Consider the following 23,270-nt stretch of genomic DNA (forward strand, 5'->3'; position numbering starts at 1 on the left):
CCGCCCTTCCCCCCTCCCCGCTCCGGGCCTTCTCGAGACTCTTGAGAGCGCGCTCCCGCCTTGCTTGCTTGCCTCGCCCGCGGAGAGAGCAATAAATATAGGGCGTTGAGGACGGGGTGAGGCGTGGCGATGGAGGGCGTGGGTGGCTCGTAGGAGTATTCGAGAAGGTAGTAAGGAAGGCGGAGGGTGGGGGGGAAAGGAGCTGTCTTTTGGAGGAATCTTTGCATTAAAAAAAATGAAATGATGGTTGTGGAGGAAAATGAGAGCTACTATGAGAACTGCCCCCCCACCCCAAAAAAAGCCAACACAGTTCTAGGGTGCATTAACATAGGGATAGAATCAAGATCACGTGAAGTGTTAGTAGCAATAGCACTTAGAAGACTTATATACTGCATCACAGTGCTTTATATCCCCTTCTAAGCGATATACAGAGTCAATATTTCCCCCAATAATCTGGGTCCTCATTTTACCCACCTTTGGAAGAATGGAAGGCTGAATCAACCTTGAGTCTGGTGAGACCCAAACTGCCAAATTGCAGTCAGCAGAAGTAGCCTGCAGTACTGCAGTCTAACCACTGCATCACCATGGCTAATACCACTTTATGATGCTTTGGTAAGGCCACACTTGGCATACTGCATCCGGTTTTGGTTGTCATGATATATAAAAATGTTGAGACTGCAGAGAAGAGCAACGAAGAGGATTAGGGAATTGGAGGCTAAAACATAGAGTGGTTGCTGGAATTGGATATGGCTAGTTTAATGAAAAGAAGGACTAGGGGAGACATGATAGCAAGTGTGTTAGGGATAACATTGTTTTACCCTAACTGTTTTGGGTAAAGATAATAAAATGATGAATCATGGTTTGTCAGGTAAAGTGTATGTGACTTTAAGCTAAAGGAATGTAATTAAGGGTGCAGCTGTAAAAGTACTATATAAGCAGCAAGGCACTCTCTGGCTCTTACTGGCTGGCTTATTGAAGACTGCGTTCTTGCTGAAACGGGGAGTGAAGAAGTGTGTTGATATTTCTCAACGGAGAGAAGATTGGACTGATTTATTGTAAGTGTACTAACATTGGCTATTCAACACGGACTTTGCAATTCGAGTATCCTCGACAAGACTTGACTGAAATTGATATATGACTAATGGACTGTTTATAATGACTATGCTATAATTCTTAAATGGAATAAACAATATTTTTGATAGCACAAGCGTATCTGTATTTTTACTGCGTGTTAACTAGAAAACTTATCTCACACATTTACCTGTCTTCCTATCTGACTTCGCTGTACATTCTGTTTAGTTTGTTTTCCTTAACACCCGTTGGGAAATCCAGGCTTAACAAAGTGTTCCTGATATCTCAGGGGTTGCCACAAAGAAGAGGGAGTCAAGCTATTCTCCAAAGCACCTAAAGTTAGGACAAGAAGCAATGAATGGAAACTACTCAAGGAGAGAAGCAAGTAGAAATTTCCTGAATTTTTTCTGAAACGGTATAGGGTAATGATGGCCAACTTTTCGTTGTTGCATGCCGAAAGTACACATGCGTGCACACGCACGTATGCCTGCATCCATAATAGCACTAGCAATAGCACTTAGACTTCATGGTGCTTTTACAGCCCTCTCTAAGCAGTTTACAGAGTCAGCATATTGCCCCCAACAATCTGGGTCCTCATTTTACTCACCTCAGAAGGATGGAAGGCTGAGTCAACCTTGAGCCTGGTGGGATTTGAACTGCCAAACTGTAGGCAGCTGGCTGCAGAAGTAGCTTGCATTACTGCACTCTAAACACTGTGCCACAGTCTCTAATAATGCAATACACACATGATTCCTCGCCCCGCCTGCACTTGTGTGCGGGCCCCCTTGCATGCCATGCGCCTCTGCATGCATGCATGACTCCCATGCGCCTCTGCATGCATGACCCCCATGCACCGCACGCCTCTGCATATGCATGCGCGTATGCATCTTTGTGCGCGCTCTGCCCTCCCCTGCACATGTGGGACAGATACCTGACGGCTGGCGGGAGGCGCGCACGCATGTGCAGTGGACTTGATTTGGGCAATGGCTTGCGTACCGGCCGAGATGGCTCTGCGTGCCACAGGTTCTCCATCACAGGTCTAGGGTTTCCTGCCTGAGCAGCAGGTTGGACTTGAAGGCCTCCAAGATCCCTTCCAACTCTGTTATTCTATTTTATCCGTAGGCTGCAAAAATCCGGATAACCACTAGACAGCAGCAGAGATGCCTAGGAAGTTCTGTCTTTTTGCTGCTGTCTAGATTTTTGCTGGATAGATACAGTAGTCCTGCACTAAATAACTTAGGGTTGCGATCTTATATGGATTACTGTATTGGGAGTCCCTTCATTGGAACAGATGGGTTCATCAGATCAGTGAGCATGCACAGGATCTGGGCTGGAATTCACGCAAAGCGTGATGCTACAATGGGATTGGCTGCTTAGTGTGTTTCACATACAGTCATTTATTCATTATTATATCTTATTCATTGCAATTATGAAGTTTGAAGGAGCCTTAGGGAGACTGCACAAAGCGTCAGAAGGATGTCTTGTTTCAATAATATCTTGAATTAATATGCCTTTAAATTTGTTTTACAATGTCCCTTAACATGCTAAATAACAAAGTACAACTGCCAGGTTGTTTTGCTTTTTGTCATATATGTACCTGAAGTTAAGGTGCACTATTATATATCCACTGTATTTCCATGACCAATTAAACTGGTTATGCTGTCACAAAAAGGAGATTGGGTTGGTTTGGCAAGATTTATCCTGGACAATCACATGCTGATTCTTGCCAGGCAGTGGTCACAAAGATTGCTTAATCATTTGTTGTCTTACACTGTCTTCTATTATTATCCTTTTTGCTTGTAATTGAGCTTTCAATATCTTCTTTTTAGGAACTGGCTATATTAGAATTTTTTCCCATTTTGTTTCTTCTGCATGGAATCCCACACTGCATTATTTGCACTGCTTTTCAAGGTACATATTTGAGTACACTTGTCTTTAGATTCCTGTAAAATCAACTAAGCCAAACTTTGAACCACATCAACCACCTACTAAGGCTTACCTGGTTGGAATAAAGTCAAGATCTTCCTGTGCCTTGTGCCATCTTCTACCCTATGAAGAACAAAGTTATCAGCAAGGCAGCTAAATCCTGGAGGAACCACATTTGACAAATGTTGGCTTTCAACAGATGTTAAGGAAATAAATTGGTCTAATATTTTCTTTAAAAATCTTTCTGCCTATATTATGTAATGAAATAAGACACAATTTACTGCCACTGGTGTATTGTGTATCCATTGTAAAAACACATTTTACACAAGCTGTTGCCTACATTCTTTATTTGAAAGAAAAGAAAGGGAAAAAACCACTACAGTATTCTTGCAAAAATTACCAGATATTTTAACATTGCTAGTGGGTTATACTCTTATCTCAAGCATTAGAAATGATCAGTCATAGAATTCAAAAGCAATAAAATGAAATGTGAAATGCACACTTTGTGTTTATAAACCTGTGACACAATAAGAAATATAATCCATTTCATTTATCGTCACTAGAGCTGTCAATTGAATAGAGTATGCATGAAAATAGAAAATATTATGCAAAATAATTTGCATAATTTCAAAAGCATCTTAAGCATCGCTCCTGTTGGGAAGACTAAGTTATAAATATTGTGACTTATTTTGAGAATGGAAAGCCACCTGGAGCCTACAGTAGAATAATACAATCAAATATTGTAGTTTTAAACATTTTTGAGTTTGAGATTTCCAATCCCTTACAATTAAAAGTAGTTATTGTCAGACTCAGTTATTTCTCTTTATTATTTTCTTGGTTTATCCTACATTGATTGATTGGTTGATTGATTGATTGGGTCAATTCAAGGCAGCTTACGTACCTAATGCTCCCACTCATATTTTTCCTACAACAACCCTAGAAGATTTGCTGTTCTATCTAGGACGTTTTATAAAACATGTATTGTAGTCTAGACTGGCAGAAGAATATTATGGCTAAGAAGAGGGAGGGAGAAGATGGCACTTGGAATGTCAGGATTTGGGTGACGCAGAATCTTAAAACAAGTGGGTGGGATATGCAGTGCCTATAATTACCTGTTTCGGGTGAGGCATACACCAACCAGTCTTGTCCTACTAGCTCCATAAAATTTATTGAGTTTTTGCAGATTTTGTTTTATCTGAAGCTCAAAGTATTGAAGTGTTCTATATCCAGGTTTGAAACAAAGTGTTTTGTGTGGACTCCAAGTTTTGGGGTTAATCTTTAAAGTTCTGTTAAGATAGTTAACATCTTGAATAAAAGAATGTAAACAAAAGCGGCACTTTTCACATGTATCTGCACTACGGGCTTGAAAATATGGGTCAGAATATGTTTTTGAGAAAGCAGTGGAGAAGTTGAATGTAAATTGAATGAGATTTAGTGATACTGCTTTTAAAAATGAGAGTTTGACCACACTGCTACAGTTTCTGTTCTTTTTCAAAGGCTAAAGTGAGTCACTGAACAGTTGCATATGTGAGAAGCCAAGATTCAGTAGCCAGTTTAAGCAGCAAAGAGAGGCAGGGCATATGACTCACCCATCCCATGATTCTCTTCATTAGTAGCTTGTGTTTTCCCAGTTTCTGACAGATGACAGACTTTGTTCCTGGTTGAAATTGGAGACAGATCTCATTCTTGCTTCCAAAAGATTGTGAAAAGGAAAAAAAAAGTTAGACTCAAAGCCAAGTTGGGAAATTTACCTTTATTGTTGCATTTTTTTTCTAGGTTAAAGGTCACACACTGATTTTGAATACCACGCCGCTCCTGAAACTGGGTGAGCCAGAATCAAAACTGGTTTAAAATTTCACTTCATTTTGAATGCAGTACAGTTAGAGTTAATATAGTTGGTATCAACCATGCATTTAATGATTTTCCTCATCTATTTCATTACAATTTGGTGAGAACTTCTGGAACACCTGAGGGCATAGACATGTAAAATGCATGGGGTGGATGGTGAGAAAACTGTCCTGCATGCTTATATTTGAATCCAGGTTCATTGCAGCAAAATCAGTAGTGGGTCATTTCTAACAAGGAAATGTCACTCAAATGTGTTAATTTTAAAATGTTTTTACTGCTATATTTAATGGATGTTACCTTTTTTATTTTTTATTTTAAAAAAGGTGATTTAAAGATTCTTTAAACAAAATGTAAGTGTACAGCAGGGGTGGGATTCAATTTTTTTTTTACTACCGGTTCTATGGGGCATGGCTTGGTGGGCATGGCAGGGGAAGGATACTGTAAAATCTCCAGTCAGAGGCGGTATTTGCCGGTTCTCTGAACTACTCAAAATTTCCACTACCAGTTCTCCAGAATTGGTCAGAACCTGCTGAATACCACCTCTATAACTGTACAGATTAAATGAAAGAATGCACTATAAATAGATGGGGAGAATCAAGAAAGCCACACTTGTGTTGCAACATCATTCTACCAATGAGATGATGATGGTGGTGATGATGATGATGATAGCTGCTCTTGAGTACTAAGATTACTCACCACTACTATTTTAACAAACTAGAGTGGAAGGATTTACACAGCTCTAATCAAAATCTGTTATGACTGATCTTGCTCTACATGCTGGGGCAGAAATCAGATGAAGTAACCAAGATTTGCTTTTTGTTAATTTGCCGGATGTGGATTTTGGATGAGCTGTCAGTCATCCCCAGAAGCAGAAATTATTTTTTCTCACAATAATTTAACATCCTGCAAACAGTGGAGATGATCATGCTACAGTGCCCAATTTTCATCTTCCCTAGGATGAGATATTAAAATGTGATTGGGGTGTCTGAAGGAAATGGCTCAGTGAGATAATAACTTTTAAGTGGATAGTTTTAGAAGAAACATCCTATAAAGTACAAGATTTTAACTGTCTTTTGGGCTACATTGACTTTTCCTGCCAAAGTAGTTAAATGAATCATTGCAGTTGTTAAGTGAATAACATGGTTGTTAAGTAAATCTGGCTTCCCCATTGACCCTGCAACCATCATAAATACATGCCCGTTTGCAAGGGTCTGAATTTCGATTACATGATCGTGAGGATGCTGCAACAGTCTTAAGTATGAAAAATGATCCTGTCACTTTTTTCTGTACCATTGTAACTTCGAACAGTCACTAAATGAACTCTTGTAAGTCGGCTACCTGTGAAAACCATAGCACTTTGTTTCTGAAATTAAATAAAATTATCAGTATGGGTCATGCATTTTATTAGAAAAAGTCAGGGGTGGGATGCTACCGGTTCGGCCCGGTTCTAAAGAACCTGTAGCTGCAAAGAGCAGTTGACACCGAACCGGTGTGGTGTTTGGCCCACCCGGGCTCTAGGCTGTCCTTTATTCCTTGCTTTTCCCTCCTCAGCTGCTTTGTGCAGCACAGCTGAGGTTGAAAAAGCAGGAAACGAGGATTTTCAAACACTGCTCCCCCAAGTGTAGCGCTTGTCAGCTGTCTAGGTGGTACAGCTGATGATTTCTTGCAAACATTGCACACACAATTGTCTGCAGTTCGGAGAACCAGCAAATCACTCCACTGGCTGGCCCCTCCCCTCCCTGCCCACTCCTTACCTGGCATGCAAGCCATCCAACTTGCCTGGTTTGGTAAGTTGCTATTTTCCTCCCCCCACCATCAGCTGTTCTCTGCCAGGAGATTTAGATTAGCTAGAAAGCAGGAAATCCTTGGATTTCTTGCTTTCTAGCTAATCTAAAAGCAAAGCCGAATGACTGAAGCTTTTCAGTGCAGACTCAGGTAGCCGATTGCAGATAGATAGATCTCTAAATTAATCTCTGATTCTGTGAGCAACTCAATCTGCCTGCCTGCTTTGGGGTAAAAGTTGCTCTTTTTTTATAACAAATTCAATATTTACATGCATGGTGTGTTGTGAGTTAATTTTGTGAGTTTGCTTGCAAGCAAATTTTTTTTTTAAGTAAAAGTTTTATTGATTTTAACAACAAACCAAAAAACACATAAAACATAAAACATAACATAAAAACATCATCATCCTTCATAAATTTACAGACAGTGTATCGGTTGGTTTACCACTCCTTTTTGTGCATCCATTTCATAGTCATTATAATAATTATATTACATAATAACTCATATTATCAATCAACAATTATATATCCTAATATCATTATTAAACAATCATTTGACTATAATTTAACTAATTCATACTTAAGCGAGATAACTATAGTTTAGTTAATTTATTTTCTAACAAATCATAAAATCATACCAAGTCTATCTTAATAAAATATTATAAAAGTATTATCAACCCCCCCCAAAAATGTATATTCATTATTTCCTAGGTCTCTAAATATTTTATTATTATATTGTATTATCCAACCATTGATAAAAAAGATCCCAAACTTTATAAAATTGTTTATCTTCTTGTTCTCTAATTTCAAATGTCAATCTACTCATTTCTGCACATTCCAATATTTTCTTAATAACTTCTTCTTCTGAAGGTATTTTCTCATTCTTCCAATTTTTTAGCAAATACAATCCTAGCCGCTGTTAATACATTTACAATCAAATACTTTAAGTTTTTATTATATGTATCAGGTAAGATTCCCAATAAAAAATCTCTGGTTTCAAATCTATATGTTTCTTTGTCATTTTTCCAACCATATGCGAATTCTAGTCCAATATTTTCTAGCATCCTCACAAGTCCACCACATATGGTAATATGAGCCAGGTATCTGTTGACATTTCCAGCACTTTTCAGATTTATTCTTGAACATTCTTGCTATTCTTGTCGGGGAAAATGCCACCTGTAAAACATCTTATACAAATTTTCTTTATATGCTGTTGACATTGTCATTTTATAATTTTGAGACCACAATTTTTGCCATTTCTCTAAATCAATCCCATATCCAAAATTCTTCCCCCAAGCAATCATTGTTTCTTTAACCTGCTCTTCCTCTAATTTAATTTCCAACAAATAATTATATAATTTTTTAATCACTTTTTCATCAGTACCTGTCAAAATCCTATCCAAAGCCCAGTCAGTTTATCATAGAATCCTTCCATTTTAGAATCTTTAAGATACCTTGAATGTATTTGCGCATATGAAAACCAATTCATCTTTATGCCTTGTTCTTCTAAATTTTGCATCGTTTTAAGTTCACCCTTTTCATCTAATAATTCCCCATATCTAACTGTTTGTTCCTTCTTATAGGTTATAGGATAAGAAAAAGCTTCAATAGTTGATAACCAAACTGGGATTTTCAAATAACATTGTTTCTTAGTTTTCTCCCAATTCAACCATAACGATTCCCGTATATAATGCCTTCTAAAGTAACCCTGTGATTTAGTTCCCTTATACCATAAAAAAGCATGCCAACCCAATAATAAATCATGTCCTTCTAATGCCAACAATCTGGTCTTTCTTAACGTTATCCATTCTTTAGCCCACATTAAGTTTGCAGCTTGCTTGCAAGCAAATTTTATGTGACAGACTCAGATAGCCGATTGCAGATAGATAGATCTTAAGTGAATCTGTGATTCTGTGAGCAACTCAATCAGCCTGCCTGCTTTGCCTGCTTTTGGGTAAAAGTTGCTCTTTTTTAAATAAAAAAAATCAATATTTACATAAATATTTATAATATTTACATACAAGCCATGCCCACCCAGTTACATGGCCACCAAGCCACACCCACAAATTAGGCCACATCCACAGAACTGGTTGTTAAGAAATTTGAATCCCACCCCTGGAAAAAGTTCCATTGGAATGCAAAGAACAAATAAGAAAATGGATACTGGTCAGATTTCCTGAAAGTAATATATAGAGCACTTGTGACCTATTGTAGGTCTTATGAGAAAAATGTACTGTATATAGTATACAGAAAACATGCTAAGTATTCATCAAGGCACAATTCTTTCATGTTTTAGCTCTTGTGCCGTAAGAGGTATGATGTAAGGCAGTAATAAAATAAACATTTGTTTTAATTTCCAAAAGATGAGGATAAGGATAGATGTTCTTTCCCTATCAAAGGTCAGCCATTTATTTAAAAAATTAGAATAGATGAATTTCTGCTTGTTTCCACTGGTATCCTTGAAAAAAATCAAGGTGTGGTAATGTCTTAATATTTCAGAACAGTAGGGACAGAGGACCTAATCTAGTTTGTCTGGCTTTGAGTTATCTTAAGAGAAAATTAGTTCCCATCATGAATCTTTTCTGAGAATTGTGTGAGCCTCTTTAGTCTATCGACACATTTTAGAGTGCAGCATGACCTGTAGCAACCAGTCCTTATGCATGTTTACTCAAAAAGTAAGTCAAGGTGTGTTCAGCTGCAGTGACTGCACCCTATGAATGAATGTCTCTGATCCCAGAGGGTCTTTTGAGAAATCATGTTGTGTCATGCCCTAAAGTTGCAAATATGTACACATTTATAATAACAATGAGACTTAACTTTAAGCAAACAGGTAGAATTGTACTGGCTAATCTGTGTTGCAAATATTGATGGAAGCACACTGTGTGAAACATTTTGTTTACCACATTGTGGTCATTCTGAATTTGGATAGCCAGACCTGGTAGCTCCCTGCTACTAGAAACAAGGACAGATCTAGCCTCTTAGTTTGCATGCTTGACTTTTTGTTTGAATAACTGTATTATCTCAAGTGGCAGTTACAGTATATTCCAGCAGCTAAATAAAAGGGATAGATTACAAGTTCCAAGTACACAACACAGGAGAAAGTACTTTGGTTACTTTGTGACTTTTTTTTATAGCTGATTCTGATGTTGGCCTTTATTTCTGTACTCTTTACAGTAGCTAACTAATACCGTGTTTCTCCAACAATACGGCCTCCCCCAATAGGAAGTCCCACCATGTTTTATAGGCATAAAATGAAATTAAGCCCCTCCCCCCAAATTAAAGCCTATATTAAACATGCAAAATGGGGGGGGAATGGGGGGGGCTAGCTGTTAGGAAGTACTTTTGTTGCATACCCGGATATGGTACTGCCAGCGTTGACCTTGGCGTTGGAGGGGCACTTTGTATCAGGAGACCTTCCGCCACCATTGCTTTCCCTTCTCCCCGTGCTGCCGCAGCGTTTAGAGCAACGCCGCGGTATTTGACGCAGTCACGCAACATTTGGTGCAGCCATGCGTGGCCAGCCAGGGCTCCTCCCTGCAACTGGAGCCCGGTGGAGACACTCGGCTTCAGGCACTCCTGTCGCCGCCTTCCCAGGCATCGTTCGAAGGCAAAGCCCATTCTTTTAAAAATGGCACCCTACTACGACAAAGCCTCCCCTGACCGAGAGGGCAGCCCAACCCCACGTGGGGAGGCGAATCTCTCGGGGCCGCAGCGCAGGATCGGCCCACCCCAGGAGAAGCGCTCAGCCGCCATCCCTGCTTGGTGCCGGGCAGAGTGCAAAGAGCTTCGCGTGGGGCACCCAGCGCAGCTGACAGGCAGGCCCTCCTGCCCGGTGGCAGAGCTCTCGCCAAGGCAGCGAGCGCCTCCCTGCCGGGCCTTCCACTCATCCTGCCAGGGCCGCGCTGGAGCCGGGTGGGCTGGGCAGAGCCGGGAAAGCGAGCCGCGGGTGCGCGTCTGCCTGCCAAGCAAAAGAGCTGGGCCGACCCGAGCTTGGCTTTCCAAGTCCCTCCAGCCCGAACCCGAAGGGGCCACCGGGAGAGGCTGCCTGAGGCAGTGATAGCACCCACCCATCCGCGGACAGGAAGGCGAGGCGACGGCAGCGCTGCTTCCCTGGCCGGTGGGTCCAGCGGAGAGAGCCCAGAACCACCCGTCCTTTCCACCCCTCGCCCAGCCCGTCCTGTCCCCACGCATCTCCAAATGCGCTGGCAGCTCCAGAAGCTGCAGCAGCACAGGCATTGGGCAGAGGCACTCACTCGGCGGGGTTCAGCATGGGCCGTTGCCTTGCCTCCCTGTCCACAGATGGGTGGGTGCTATCACTGCCTCGGGAGGCCTCTCCCAGTGGCCCCTTCGGGGTTGGGCTGAAGGGACTTGGGAAGGAAGCCAAGCTCAAGTCGGCCCGGCTCTTTTGCTTGGCAGGCGGGCGCGCACCCGCAGCTCGCTTTCCCGGCTCTGCCCAGCCCGCCCGGCTCCGGCGCAGCCCTGGCAGGATGAGTGGAGGGCCCGGCGGGGAGGCATTCACTGCCTTGGTGAGAGCTCTGCCAGCAGGCAGGAGGGCCTGCCTGTCAGCTGCGCTGGGTGCCCTAGGCGAAGCTCTTCGCGCTCTGCCCGGTGCCAGGCAGGGATGGCAGCTGGGCGCTTCTGGGGAGGGCTGATCCTGCGCTGTGGCCCCGGGAGATTCGCCTCCCCACGTGGGGTTTGGCTGCCCTCTCAGCCAGCAGAGGCTTTGTCGTAGTAGGGTGTCATTTTTAAAAGAATGGGCTTTGCCTTCGAACGGTTCCCGGGAAGGCAGCGACAGGAGTGCCTGAAGCCGAGTGTCTCCGCTGGGCTCCAGTTGCAGGGATTAGCCCAGGCTGCCCCCGCGTGGCTGCGCCAAATGCCGCGTGGCTGCGCCAAATGCCGTGGCGTTGCTCTAAACGCCGCGGCAGTTCGGGGAGAAGGGAAAGCAACGGTGGCGGAAGGTCTCCCGATACGAAGTGCCCCGCCAACGCCGAGGTCAACATCCAAGCCCTCGCCGCCTGCCCGCCCATGGATGCAAGGGGGTGGAAATTAAGTCACCCCCGAAAAGACGGCCTAGCTGTTTTTTCGGGGGTCAAAAAAAAATAAGGCCTGGCCTTATTTTGTGAGAAACACAGTATTTCTGACATTGGTTACTTTCATGTATTCCATAAATACACAAACATTTCAGATATCTTTTCCAGAATTTGTATTCATACAATTTTAAGTACTTTTTCCCTAAGATTTAGGGCAAAAATGCTCTGAGAACAGCTTACAGAACTCAACCCTATATATAACCTTGCGGTTTAAAAGAGATGTTACAGAACAAAGGAGTAGGGAGAGAAGGCTGGTGGGGGGGAATCAATTTAAATAGCTTTTAGCATCAAACTATAGTTAGTCGCATGATAGCTATAAACAAATGAGATTGCAAGTGAGAAAGAACCAACAGTATTGACTTTTCAACAATGTTGGAATGATTCTTGCTTCTCATTCCCAGCTATTCTGAATCTCACTCACAAAGGAATTGCACTCATCCCACAAGTTTTTGCAGAATCAATATGTCTGGGGCCACACCTTGTGCTAAATGACAATGTGGCATCTTTTAGATTAGCATAAATTCATGAAGCTGCTCTTTAGCTTCATCTTATGCCTGAACCAGACCATATTGGCAGTGATGCAGTGGTTAGAGTGTAGTACTGCAGGCTATTTCTGCTGCTGGCTGGCTGCAATTTGGCAATTGGAATCTCACCAGGCTCAAGGTTAACTCAACCTTCCATCCTTCCAAGGTGGGTAAAATGAAGACCCAGGTTGTTGGGGGCAATAGGCTGACTCTGTAAACCCACGCAGAGAGGGCTGTAAAGCACTGTAAAGCGGTATATAAGTCTAAGTGCTATTGCTATATTGGCTTATTTTTACATTTCTGGCTTACAATATCCGTTGGCTCTCACTGCAGCTAGAAAGATTTGACAGACTGAATGCCTGTTTGCAATCCTAACTTATTTGCATTTTGAGCAGTCCCTGGAGTATTGGAGAGAAAGACCAGGCAAAGTTCCCAGGAGTCTTTTCTGGAGAAGATAAAAGGCACACACAAATGTATAATCAATATCAAAAAGGAACTTACCATTTTGGATCAATCCAAGCAATTATCAATGACACCTGGATATCAAACCAACCAAAATGGATTCACCTGCTGAATCAAGAGGTCTCCAAATCAAGTCTACTCACTTTCTCCTCCAATCTTTCTCCTTAAGTCAGGGGTGACAAACTTACATTGTCATGTCGGCATCACGTGACGTATCAGGACTTCCCCCCCCCTTGGTTAAACTGGGCATGGGCGTAGCCAGCACGTGACGCATCTGGCCCATGGGCTGGGTTTGACAGCCATGCCTTAGGTAGAGGAGCTCTCTGTCACTTGTCTGACACCTAAAGGATATTTTACTCCTGTGAGAACCTCCATTGTTTCTCTGTCTCATCACCCTTGCCTTGCCAGCTTTTAATTAATAGTTATGGCCGCTGTAATTATTTCTTCCTGCTCTTCATTTCCCTGAAGGATATCAAGCACAACAGGGAGTGAATAACAACACTGGAGGATGGTTTACACATGTGCATTAGTTGAGCCATTTTCCCCTTGGCTTTCATATTTTATCTTTCAAATCTGGCTTTCATATTTTTTAACAGTATATACATGGCTGATTGTGTAAACATATATATAATTACCAGGATTAGTTAGTAATTAACTTTCTTTTCATATTTTACCTTTGCATTTCGTACTTAGGATAAAGTGCTTCTATATTTATTATTATCCTTGCCTACATGTTAATGTATTTTGAATAAATCTGAGTAAACCTGCATATGATATTAGTGTCCCTGGCTGTTCTAACCTTGGCTTTGTCAAATAGTAGTCCATAACTATAATTTTCTAACAGTAGGCTCTGTAATCGGAACTCCATTCCCAGTTAAGTTTCCTTATTTACATTGGCTGGGTATGTTTCCCATCCGGTTTTCTTTTTTTTTTCTTTTCTTTTTAGCGAATTCTAAAAACTTAAGAAAGCAATTCTTTCTTCAAAACCCACTGAGTCTGTTTGCACAGCCCATTCGGTCTGTTGCATTCCCTGATAATTTGTAATGATGTTATATTTTCTTTTGTACTTCAGTTGCAATGTTAAGATTTAAAAACTTTCTTCAATTTTAAACAATTTCTTTCTCCCAGGGCCACTGCCTGAATGCAGTTGAGATGGTCTGGGAAAGGAAAGAAGAGGTGAGAAAAATTCCTTCCACTAATACGCATGCCAAAGCGGATCTTAGGATCTACTTCAACTATTTATAAAGCATAACATGGTCATGAGTTTATCTGAAGAAGAAAAAAGTCCATTTTCTCTTAGACTGTCTTTCCATTGGAATGACAAAGCTTTGTGTCAGGATTTAAAAAGGATATACAATCATAAAATCTAAATCTAAAATTCTTTTTTTTAATGTTAAAGGAAGTGTTTTAAATAAAATATAGTATTCGGGCATGCCCAGTTTTCTGTATGACTCTATATGCTTATTCTTCACAAATCATTAACTTTAATCATTAATCGTGATCTCTGCCTAATTTATTGTTCTGAACATGAGAATAAAGATTAAACAAGTTCCGTTTTAACTACCTGTATCAAGGGCACAAATCTGTTGTGAATGTAACATGGCATTCATTTTGTACAGAAACCCCTTTGCTGAAAACGGAAGTGACTGTATTTTCCTGCACAAATGTCTGTTTTGAGGAGTGTCCATCCTTTATTGATAAACGATAAAATGAATGGATGCTCTTAATTATTAAGTCCTGTCATGAGCTCTTTGATAAAAACCTCTCTTCTCTTTCTCAGGGTTTTTCCTGAAAAAGTGCTGATTTTCTGCCTGTAATGTAAATTCTGAACAAGCAGTTTCTACCTGTGTAAACCAGCAGTGACTTCATCCTTAGGTCTGCTCTATTATGAATTAGTGAACAACTCTTTGCAACCTCACCTAGGAGTGACAAAGCATTTGCTGCAAGCAATCGCAAGATGGCAGTACAGAAGTAAAATCTTTTTCACTGAAGACTTAGAATAAAGAATAGCTCCTCTTGGGATTAATTACATTTCTTCACATGGGTGAATTTCATGCTTGTCCACAGCAGTCAGGAAAGCTCCTTTTCCTGTGCTGATTAGTTACTCGCTAAATGTTTTAAACATTTGTCTGCTGTAGGAAGTGAAGGCAACTTTTGCCTAATGAAAACAAATATAAATGTTTTGTAATCCACAGATGGAGTTCCAGAGGAATCCTCGAAGCTACAGTATTATGCATATTTTAGACGTGGGTTGCATTGTCTATATGATTACACTATAGGTGTCCTATTCCTAGCCTTTTGACTATTATCTGGTAGAAAGAATACATTAGAGATCTGTTTCTTGGTTAGGATGCTGTGAGAGATGCCATTGTGGTACAAAATATTATTCTGATATCATACCCCAGTGTAGGTAGTCCTTGACTTTCAAGCACAATTGGGACCAGAATTTCTGTTGCTAAGCAAGACTGTTAAATGAGTCATGCCCAATTTTATGACTTTCTTTTGCCCTGGTTGCTAAGCAAATTGCAGCAGTTGTTAAATGAATTACGTGGCCATTAAGTGAATCCATCTCTCCCCTTGGAGTTTGCTTGTTCAGAAGCCATCTGGGGAGATTGCAAATGGCAATCACATGGCCCCAGGACACTGGAACTGTTGTAAATACATGCTGGTTGCCAAGAAACCAAATTTTGATCACATCATGGTGCAGAGGCTGCGACAGTCCTTAAGTGCAACAGTCCTAAGTCACTTTTCCCTGTCATGTTGTAACTTTGAATGGTCACTAAATGAATATTGTAAGTAAAGAACTACTTATATCTGGTTAAAACTGCTGGCTATCTACTCAGGAAGATTTTTGCATTCCTCCACTTAAGCCTGTTCCTTCTTCTGTTTCTGACGGAAATTTTTCAAATGGCAAGAGAACAGCAATTTCTTCCTCCTGATGCTGGATAAGTGGAGAGCATCATTCAATATGTGCTCTCTTGCCATACCTATGACGAGGTTGGGGTGGGCTTCAAAAATTTTAGCAAAAGGTTCTCTACCTGGTTGCTGGGTGGGCAGGGCCCTGGTGGGCGGGGCCTAGTCCACCTCCTGCCCCACAGTTGTGGGGTGTTTTTGCTCTCCCCGGGCTCTGGAGGCTCTCTGGAAGCCAAACTTCTGGGAGGCCTGTTTTTTGCCCTCCCCAAGCCTCTGCGCGCCCTGCACTTACCTGCATCCAAAACAGGCCATGTGGGGACTCCTGGGAAGGGCAGGGTGGGGTGGGCGGGGCCAGCCAGGAGTGAGATTTGGAGGTTCTTTGAACTGCACAGAATCTTAGCTAGAGGCTCTCCCAAACCCCTGCAAATCCCCAGCAGCCCACCCCTGGATGAGGTTAGATGGAAAACATAGATAAAGCTAGGGAGTTACATACAGAATGGTGGAATTATCTGTTAGCAAAAGTGCTTCTCTTAGCAGTCAAGTTAATATTTTTTCTGACAATTGGAAATAGATTTTTATGCTCTGAATTGTAGCACTGATTTCTTGTTATGAATGTTGTGTTTCTTTTTATTACTATATTATTTTATTTTATTTTATTATTTCATGCTGTTTTGTTACAATCTGCAGTTGCAACAGTAAACTTAGTTCATACTTAACAGCTACTGTACCTTAAAAACCAACCAAGCAAGACTTATGACCTTTAATTCCCTAAAACACAATCTCTTCTGATTGCTTCCCCTGATGCATGGCAATTTTATATAATTATCTTCATATAATTCCCACACTTGAATAATCAATTTACTTATTCAGACCAATCTGTTACATTGCAAGTAACAAGAATTAAATCTGTTTCCTTGCTTGGTTGTTTTGAAGTTAAAGGATTACACTTTAATAAGTAAGTAGATAATTATTATGAGCTTTGATATAGTGTAACAAAAGAAAAAAATAGCCATTGATGCCAAGTATATTTTATGTATTTATTTTCACATTTTCTAGCTCCTATTTTGGGGGAAAGGTGTATAAAAGTTGCACACTTAAGAATATTTTTTTAAAAAAATGATATTTTTTATGACACCACACATTCTGTAGAAGCATAATAATAAATTTTACTCTTGGTGATTACATTCCTCTTCAAGGGTGGTTGTTTTTAAATCTCCCAGTCTAGGGACAACCTTTGGATTTTTTGGTAGTCTCCCACCCAAGTTCTAAAAAGATTTAATCTTGTATTATCTTTTTGTGTGTGTGTATCTATTGTTGTCGTTTTAATCAGCTACAGTTGGTTTGAAAGCCAGATTGGTATGGTGATTTAAGGCCCCACGCTAGAAGCCAGAAGAACTTTGAATTCTAACTTTGCCTTGGGTACAAAGCCAGTTGGGTGATCTTGGGCCAGTAGGTCTCTCTCTCAGCCTTAGGAAGAAGGAAGCAAGGGTAAAACCTTCTGAAGCCTTGGCGAGAAAACTGCAGGGACTTGTCCAGGTAGTCAACACTGACTTGAAGAACCATAAGAAACAAGGTTAGTTTAAGGGTATCATAGGCTTAAGTTAGCGGCAGAAGGAAAACATTATTAAAGATATAGAGAGCAACCATACTAAATGAACATTGTATTAATTAAAATAATTCAAAAATTTTGTCCTGGACTTACTTTCTTGAACTAGTGCCCTTGGCCACATTTAGGACTTAATCCAAAAAAGCCTGCACAATCTGTCTGAAAGAGATCTTTACAAATTCTTCTTCTTCATCAGTTTTCCAAAGTGATCCAGAAGCATCCAAAACACATTTTTGAGGAAGAATAGAGAAACCCAAGAATCTTCTCTTCCCCGTTCCATTAACAGAAGCTCTCAATTGAATTTGTATCTTTTTCAGACAGAAGAACTTAGTTCCAAGTTTACTAGAGGCAATTGGAATGTGGCAGCCAGATTGTTAATGGCTGACTGTCAAGAACATCATTTCAGCTGTTGAAATTTATTTGAGAGATTCTAGTTTGCTCCAGAATTCAGTTTATCATCCTGAACTGTTTGTTATCTTCCAAGCAGCCTGAAATTAGACTGTTAGTTAGTGGAGAGATGGCCTTTTCTGTAACAGCATTCTAGTTTATGGACCGTTATATATATTTACCTATTTGTTTCTTTACCATCTTTTAGGTTCCAAGCAAAGAATGAAAGTTGTGTTCCTTTGCATTTATATACTTTAAAAAATTAACAATATTTTATTATTTTGAGATTATGAGAATCTCAAATAAGGTATACCTAGCAAATGGCTTGCTAGCCTCTATTTAAATAGAAGTTATGCTATTTGTAAAACATTAGATGCTCCATCACTGTTTTAAGCATAGCAGATATATTGGGGAATGCATTGATGGCAAATCAGTTTTAATGGAAAAGACACAGGAGGAAAATGATTGAAAGGGGGTGGGGACCATCATAGCACAGAAACAGTACAAGTAAGATCACTTGCATTTGTAAATCAATCAGAATACAGCTGGAAGGGACCTTGGAGGTCTTCTAGTCCAGCTCCTTGCTCAAGCAGGAAGTCCTACACCATTTCAGACAAGTGACTGTCTAGTCTCTTCTTATAAACCTCCAGTGATAAAGCACCCACAACTTCTGAAAGCACGTGGTTCCACTGGTTAATTGTCCTCACTGTTGGAAAGTTTCTCCTTAATTCCAGGTTGCTTTTCTCTTTGATTAGTTTCCCTTCATTGTTTCTTGTCCTGCCCTGGTGCTTTGGAAAATAAATACTCTGTGCCCCTTAGTCCTTCTTTTCTCTAGACTAGCCAAACCCAAATCCTGCAACTGTTCGTTACATGTTTTAGTCTTCAGGCCTTTAATCACCTTAGTTGCGCTTCTTTGCACTTTTTCCAAAGTCTCAACATCTTTTTGACCAAAATTGGATGCAGCATTCAAGTATTTTCCATTCCTTTCATTAGTATCTATTAAAGCAGCTTTATAAAAATATCAGATTTGGTGCAAATAACTCTTCCTTTCTCAACAATGGGACGGGAAGAATGAAACATGACCACCCCTACTATCCTAACTTTGCTAATGCTACAACACAGCATAGATATAATGGTGCTTAGAGTCTTGGCAAGAAGACAGTGATTTGTAAAAGCTTTTATAAGCAGAGGATGTCACTCTTTTCTATCCTCATCTAATAACAGTGGGGCATACCAGTGGGCTAATGGCCAGCTGTGCTATTTGGGCTATTGGAGTTATCTATGACTAGTGTGGTGATGTAAGGATATATTGTCAGATGCAAAAGACTAGATTCACATTGATTCCTAAAAGCCTATTGCACAAGAATCTTCTCAACTAATGGTCAGCAGCTCATTACACTTAGTAAAAGATCAGCGGTACTTAAGGGTGGGGGGGGAGTTGGACTTCATTAACTTGTGGCTATATAGGGATTCTAAGCTGATCCCCCTTTGACTCCACTGCTAGGTTCTGCCGTTTCTTCTCCTGTGTATATGGTGGTAATGAGCAGCACTGCCGTGATTTCCTTGACTCATTTCAGGTACGGATAGTATCTTCCCCCCAGGGTGGGCAATACTATGCTGGTATTTCTAGGAAACTGGGAATCTGCAGTTTGTCATCTACTTGTTCTTGTTCTGTATTTTCACCATTAGAGATGAATCAAGGTCTGCTGGGTTACCAGCTACAAATTAGTATGATGTAGTGGGCACCAGACCAGGAACTGAGAGACTATGAGTTTTAGTCTTGCATTGGCACAAAGTCAGCTGGTGATCTTGAGTCAATCTCTCTCCCTCTCAACTCAACTTTCAACCTTCTCAACAATACGAGAAAGGCAAGGGCAAACCACTTCTGAAATTTGACCAAGAAAATTGTAGAGACTTGTCCATGCAGTCACCAGTAGGCAACACTTATTCCAAGACCCCCCCACCCCCCTTAAAAAAAACCCAAATCCGATTCAGGAAAAAAATACAGAATAGCAGCACAAGGAGACACTATGGGTCTCCACATCAGCTCTGGGAGAACCCTCATATTCTGGAGCAAAACACATGGAGGCTTTGAGGATATAAGAGGATGAAAGTGTTATGTAGAAGCCAAAGACATCAATAATGGGTGCCACTAATGGTATATGTGATGTCATAGTCAACCATGCCCTGGTATTTGATAGTTCTGGAAGTCCAAACCTTATAACATGATTCTAGATGCCAAGGTAACTTTGTGTAAAACAACCACACATGTTCATAATTATCCCTGTGTTGTGGGACAGGGACTGAACAGACACCAGCTGTGGATTTCTTTGAAATATTTAGGACAGGAATAATTTGTATAAACTGCACAGTGCAATTATGAAAGCAGAAAAAAAATGGAAAATTTATAGCATGATGCAAGACAGGAAAATTTCAAAAGAAGAGATAATAGATATGTACACTACCCTGTGATGTTATTCTGTATTCAAATTGTAGGAATCCTGTAATAAGAAAATAAGTTTTAGATAACATTTAAAAAAACCTGATACTGAGAATCCAAGTTATGATGACCAGAATTTTGTAATGAAAATTACTCATTTTTCTAAGTTTTTGCTTATTTGTAGTTCCCAAACTGCATTTGTGCAAGAGACTTTGCTATCAGATGGTCACTCAGAATCTATTAACTTCTTTTGAATCTTCAATAATACATTACATTTGCAAGATCTGCTTTACTAACACCAGGAAATCCTCTACTTTCAAGCACAGTTGACTCCAAAATTTCTGTTGCTAAGCAAGATAGCTATTAAGTAAATTTTGTCCCATTTTATGATATTTCTTGCCACAATTTTTAAGTGAATCACTGTAGTCATTAAGTTAGTAACACAGTTGTTAAGTGAATCTGGTTTCTCCACTGACTTTGCTTGTCAGAAGATCGCAAAAAGTGATCATGTGACCCCAGGACACTGCAACTGTCATAAATATAAGCCAGTTGCCAATTATCTGAATTTTGATCATGTGAGCATAGAAATGTTGCAACAGTCGTAAGTGTGGAAAATGGTCAGAAATTACTTTTTTCAGTTCTGTTGTAACTGTCACTAAATGAAAGGTTGTAAATGGAGGATTATCTATATCTGACATGCAACAATCAAGCTTCTGTGCTACTACTTTAATGGAGAAATGAACATATTGTGATTCTAATAATCTCTAGCAGATTTGGAGTCAAGTAGTCAAGAATCTCCAGCTTCCAGTTGTTAAGCAAGAGCAATGAAGTATAACTCTAATCCTGTTCTAAATTATGCAGCTGGAATGTTGAATGTGTGGGGTAACAGGATTATTTTCATCTCTGTCAGCTCTACTTATTTGGTCCTCAATAAATTCCTGGCTTCTGGATGATTTCCTTCTGGCTCTGGTTGATGGATCTTGGGATGCTAGTAAAAACAAAATAGATTGCGCAAGTCTGAAATCTGCCTAAACTGATGTAAAATAGCACCAGAAAATACTTCTTCTTTTTTTCTTCTCTAAAAATGTCTCCATACCTCATATTCCATTATGGACAGAAGGCTTTTGCATAGTAATAGCACTTAGACTTATATATCATTTCACAGTGCTTTATAGACATCTCTAAGCACTTTACAGAATCAGCATATTGACCCCAACAATCTGGGTCCTCATTTTACCGACCTTGGAAGGATGGAAGGCTGAGTTAGCCCTTGAGCCAGTCAGGATCAAAGTGCTGGCAGTCGACAGAATTAGCCTGCAATACTGCATTGTAACCATTGTGCCACTATGGCTCAGTTTTTTCTGTATGTGCTTTTTTTTTCCTGTGGAAAAGATTCCATCATTGAGGCAAATGATTTGTTTAACTATCAACAAGCAAAATTCTTTGTGCATTTACTTGAGATGCCTTTGGGGTTTAGTATGGTTTATTCCCTTTTAACATGAAAGTGTTTGCTATACTCTCCTTTTGTACAGGATAATTGCTGTGGCTTTCTGAGCAAATAAACCATGCACCAAAAATGTGAGTTAGCTATCAGAGCTACAGGAAAATAGTGGGCTGAGTACAAGGCTAATATAAGTCTGTAATGAGTTTTGAGGTCATTTATAAAAGTTGCTCAGTTATACCGCATGCAGACATGGCTCAAGAGTTGCAATTACTTCATAGTCTGTTTCCTTTGAAACATTTGACTCATTTTACTTTTCTTCTGGCTTGGTGTGATTCTGCTTTGTTAATTATTAGAAGCTCACAAACGTTAGGCAAACAGCACACCTTTGTGTAAATTGTTGAGTAGGATACAAGAACTGGTCAGGATACAAAGAACTGATTCACCAAAGGCCTTGCACACTTTGGGCTTCCTGTTTTAGGACAGAAGATCCAAGTTGCCACATATTAGCTGTCTTTTGAATTGAAAAAAAAGAAAATAAATGGGATTTAGATTTAACCTCTTTCCACTCCACCTTCAGCTGCCAAATTCTTGATAAGGAGGTTCAAGCTAACAGATAGGCTGCTCTAGTTATTACAATATCTGATCTTTTTTCCTCAGAACTCCTTGAAGGAAGAGATTATGAAGATGGTTGCTGACAATTCTGTTATAGAAATGAAACAGAATTTGTCAATATCAACTTCGTTTAGAATCGGAATTTTCAATAGCCATTTGAAAATTTACAAAGCCATTTGATTATTTATTTTAAGACAATAGCTTAAGCTACACTGTTTACCTTATGGTTTTGGGCTGGGGAAGGTTTGAAGATTGTGGGTTAAACAGAAGGATGAGCAGCAATGCTTCTGTTCAGAAAAGCGCAATAACAGAAGATAATAAACAGAAGCAGAGAACCAGCACCTACTGGCATTGCCATCCTCAATCATGATCAACAACACATCCAAATGCAAAGAAGGGAATACATGAGCTAAGTTACCTCATGACGCATTTACTAATAAGCCATTCAGGTAGCTGTGGTTGGTGTAAATGTATATGCACACAGGGATATCAATATGGGGAAGGTATCTACCCTCAATTCCCAAATAGGTGGCTGGAAGACACATGAAGAAGGAAGCCAGAAATTAGCCTAAAAACTTCCATTATTTTCATGCTTTTAACCTGCAAAGAAAAGGCACAACGTACTAAGGTCAACAGCAGGCAATAAACAGGCAAATATATTTTAGTATATATATTTTTTGATATGTGCTTAGGTTGAAGAACTGTCCCACCCATTTCTGTAACAATACCCTGAGATAGGTTGGGTTGGGGGGGAAAAACATATCAGCCTTGTGAGGTAATCTAGACAAGAAGCACACCCAAGGTACTATATTTTAATTGTAAGGTTGTACTAACAGAATCTTACCGTTTGAAAGCGCATTTATCCCATTGCCTTTACAGCCCAAAAAATTACAGAAAAACCCCTATGAGATGTTTGCCACTGCTTCATTCCTTTTGTGGGCTCAGTTGCTTCTTTTCTGACATTGCCTAGCCCAAGGCTCTTCCTCCTGTCTGCTCAGCTCATTCACACATTCCATTACAATGACTGGTCCCACATCACCAAGGGAGCTCTCATGGTTGCAGGTGGGTTTTCCTTTGCATCATGTTGGCTCTCTATTGAAGGTATAAATTCTGTAATGTTGTCAGTCCACCCAGCGCATACACTTTATTCAGGGGTGGGATTCTAC

The 23,270-nt window shown here is 40.3% G+C and overlaps 1 protein-coding gene and 1 long non-coding RNA gene across 5 annotated transcripts in view; one reads left to right on the forward strand and one right to left on the reverse strand.

The window, feature by feature from the left end:
- SLC35F5 (solute carrier family 35 member F5) overlaps nucleotides 1–4,726 on the reverse strand; it is a 44,206-nt gene extending 39,480 nt beyond the window's left edge. The window contains exons 1-2 of one of the 3 annotated variants that reach the window (XM_087950133.1): nucleotides 4,587–4,726; nucleotides 3,071–3,120 (exon numbers count right to left, since the gene is read on the reverse strand). The gene's annotated coding sequence lies outside the window, so the exon portion shown is untranslated. Of the gene's footprint in view, nucleotides 1–3,070; nucleotides 3,121–4,586 lie in introns of those variants that run through there. The other 2 variants (XM_087950136.1, XM_087950134.1) reach the window with 2 other exon arrangements.
- Nucleotides 13–16,796, forward strand: LOC148133179 (uncharacterized). 2 transcript variants are annotated; one of them, XR_015746550.1, is made up of 5 exons: nucleotides 13–167; nucleotides 2,901–2,982; nucleotides 4,774–4,822; nucleotides 13,831–13,878; nucleotides 14,483–16,796. It is a non-coding gene; the product is annotated as an uncharacterized LOC148133179 (long non-coding RNA). The 2 variants fall into 2 exon arrangements; XR_015746549.1 differs by having other exon boundaries at nucleotides 14–116.
- The last annotated feature ends 6,474 nt before the right edge of the window (nucleotides 16,797–23,270 follow it).

Source organism: Notechis scutatus, chromosome 1 (genome assembly GCF_049901735.1).
Source record: "Notechis scutatus isolate UNSWTSFEM ecotype Mainland chromosome 1, rNotScu1.2, whole genome shotgun sequence".
In the NCBI taxonomy this organism is placed as follows: domain Eukaryota; kingdom Metazoa; phylum Chordata; class Lepidosauria; order Squamata; family Elapidae; genus Notechis; species Notechis scutatus.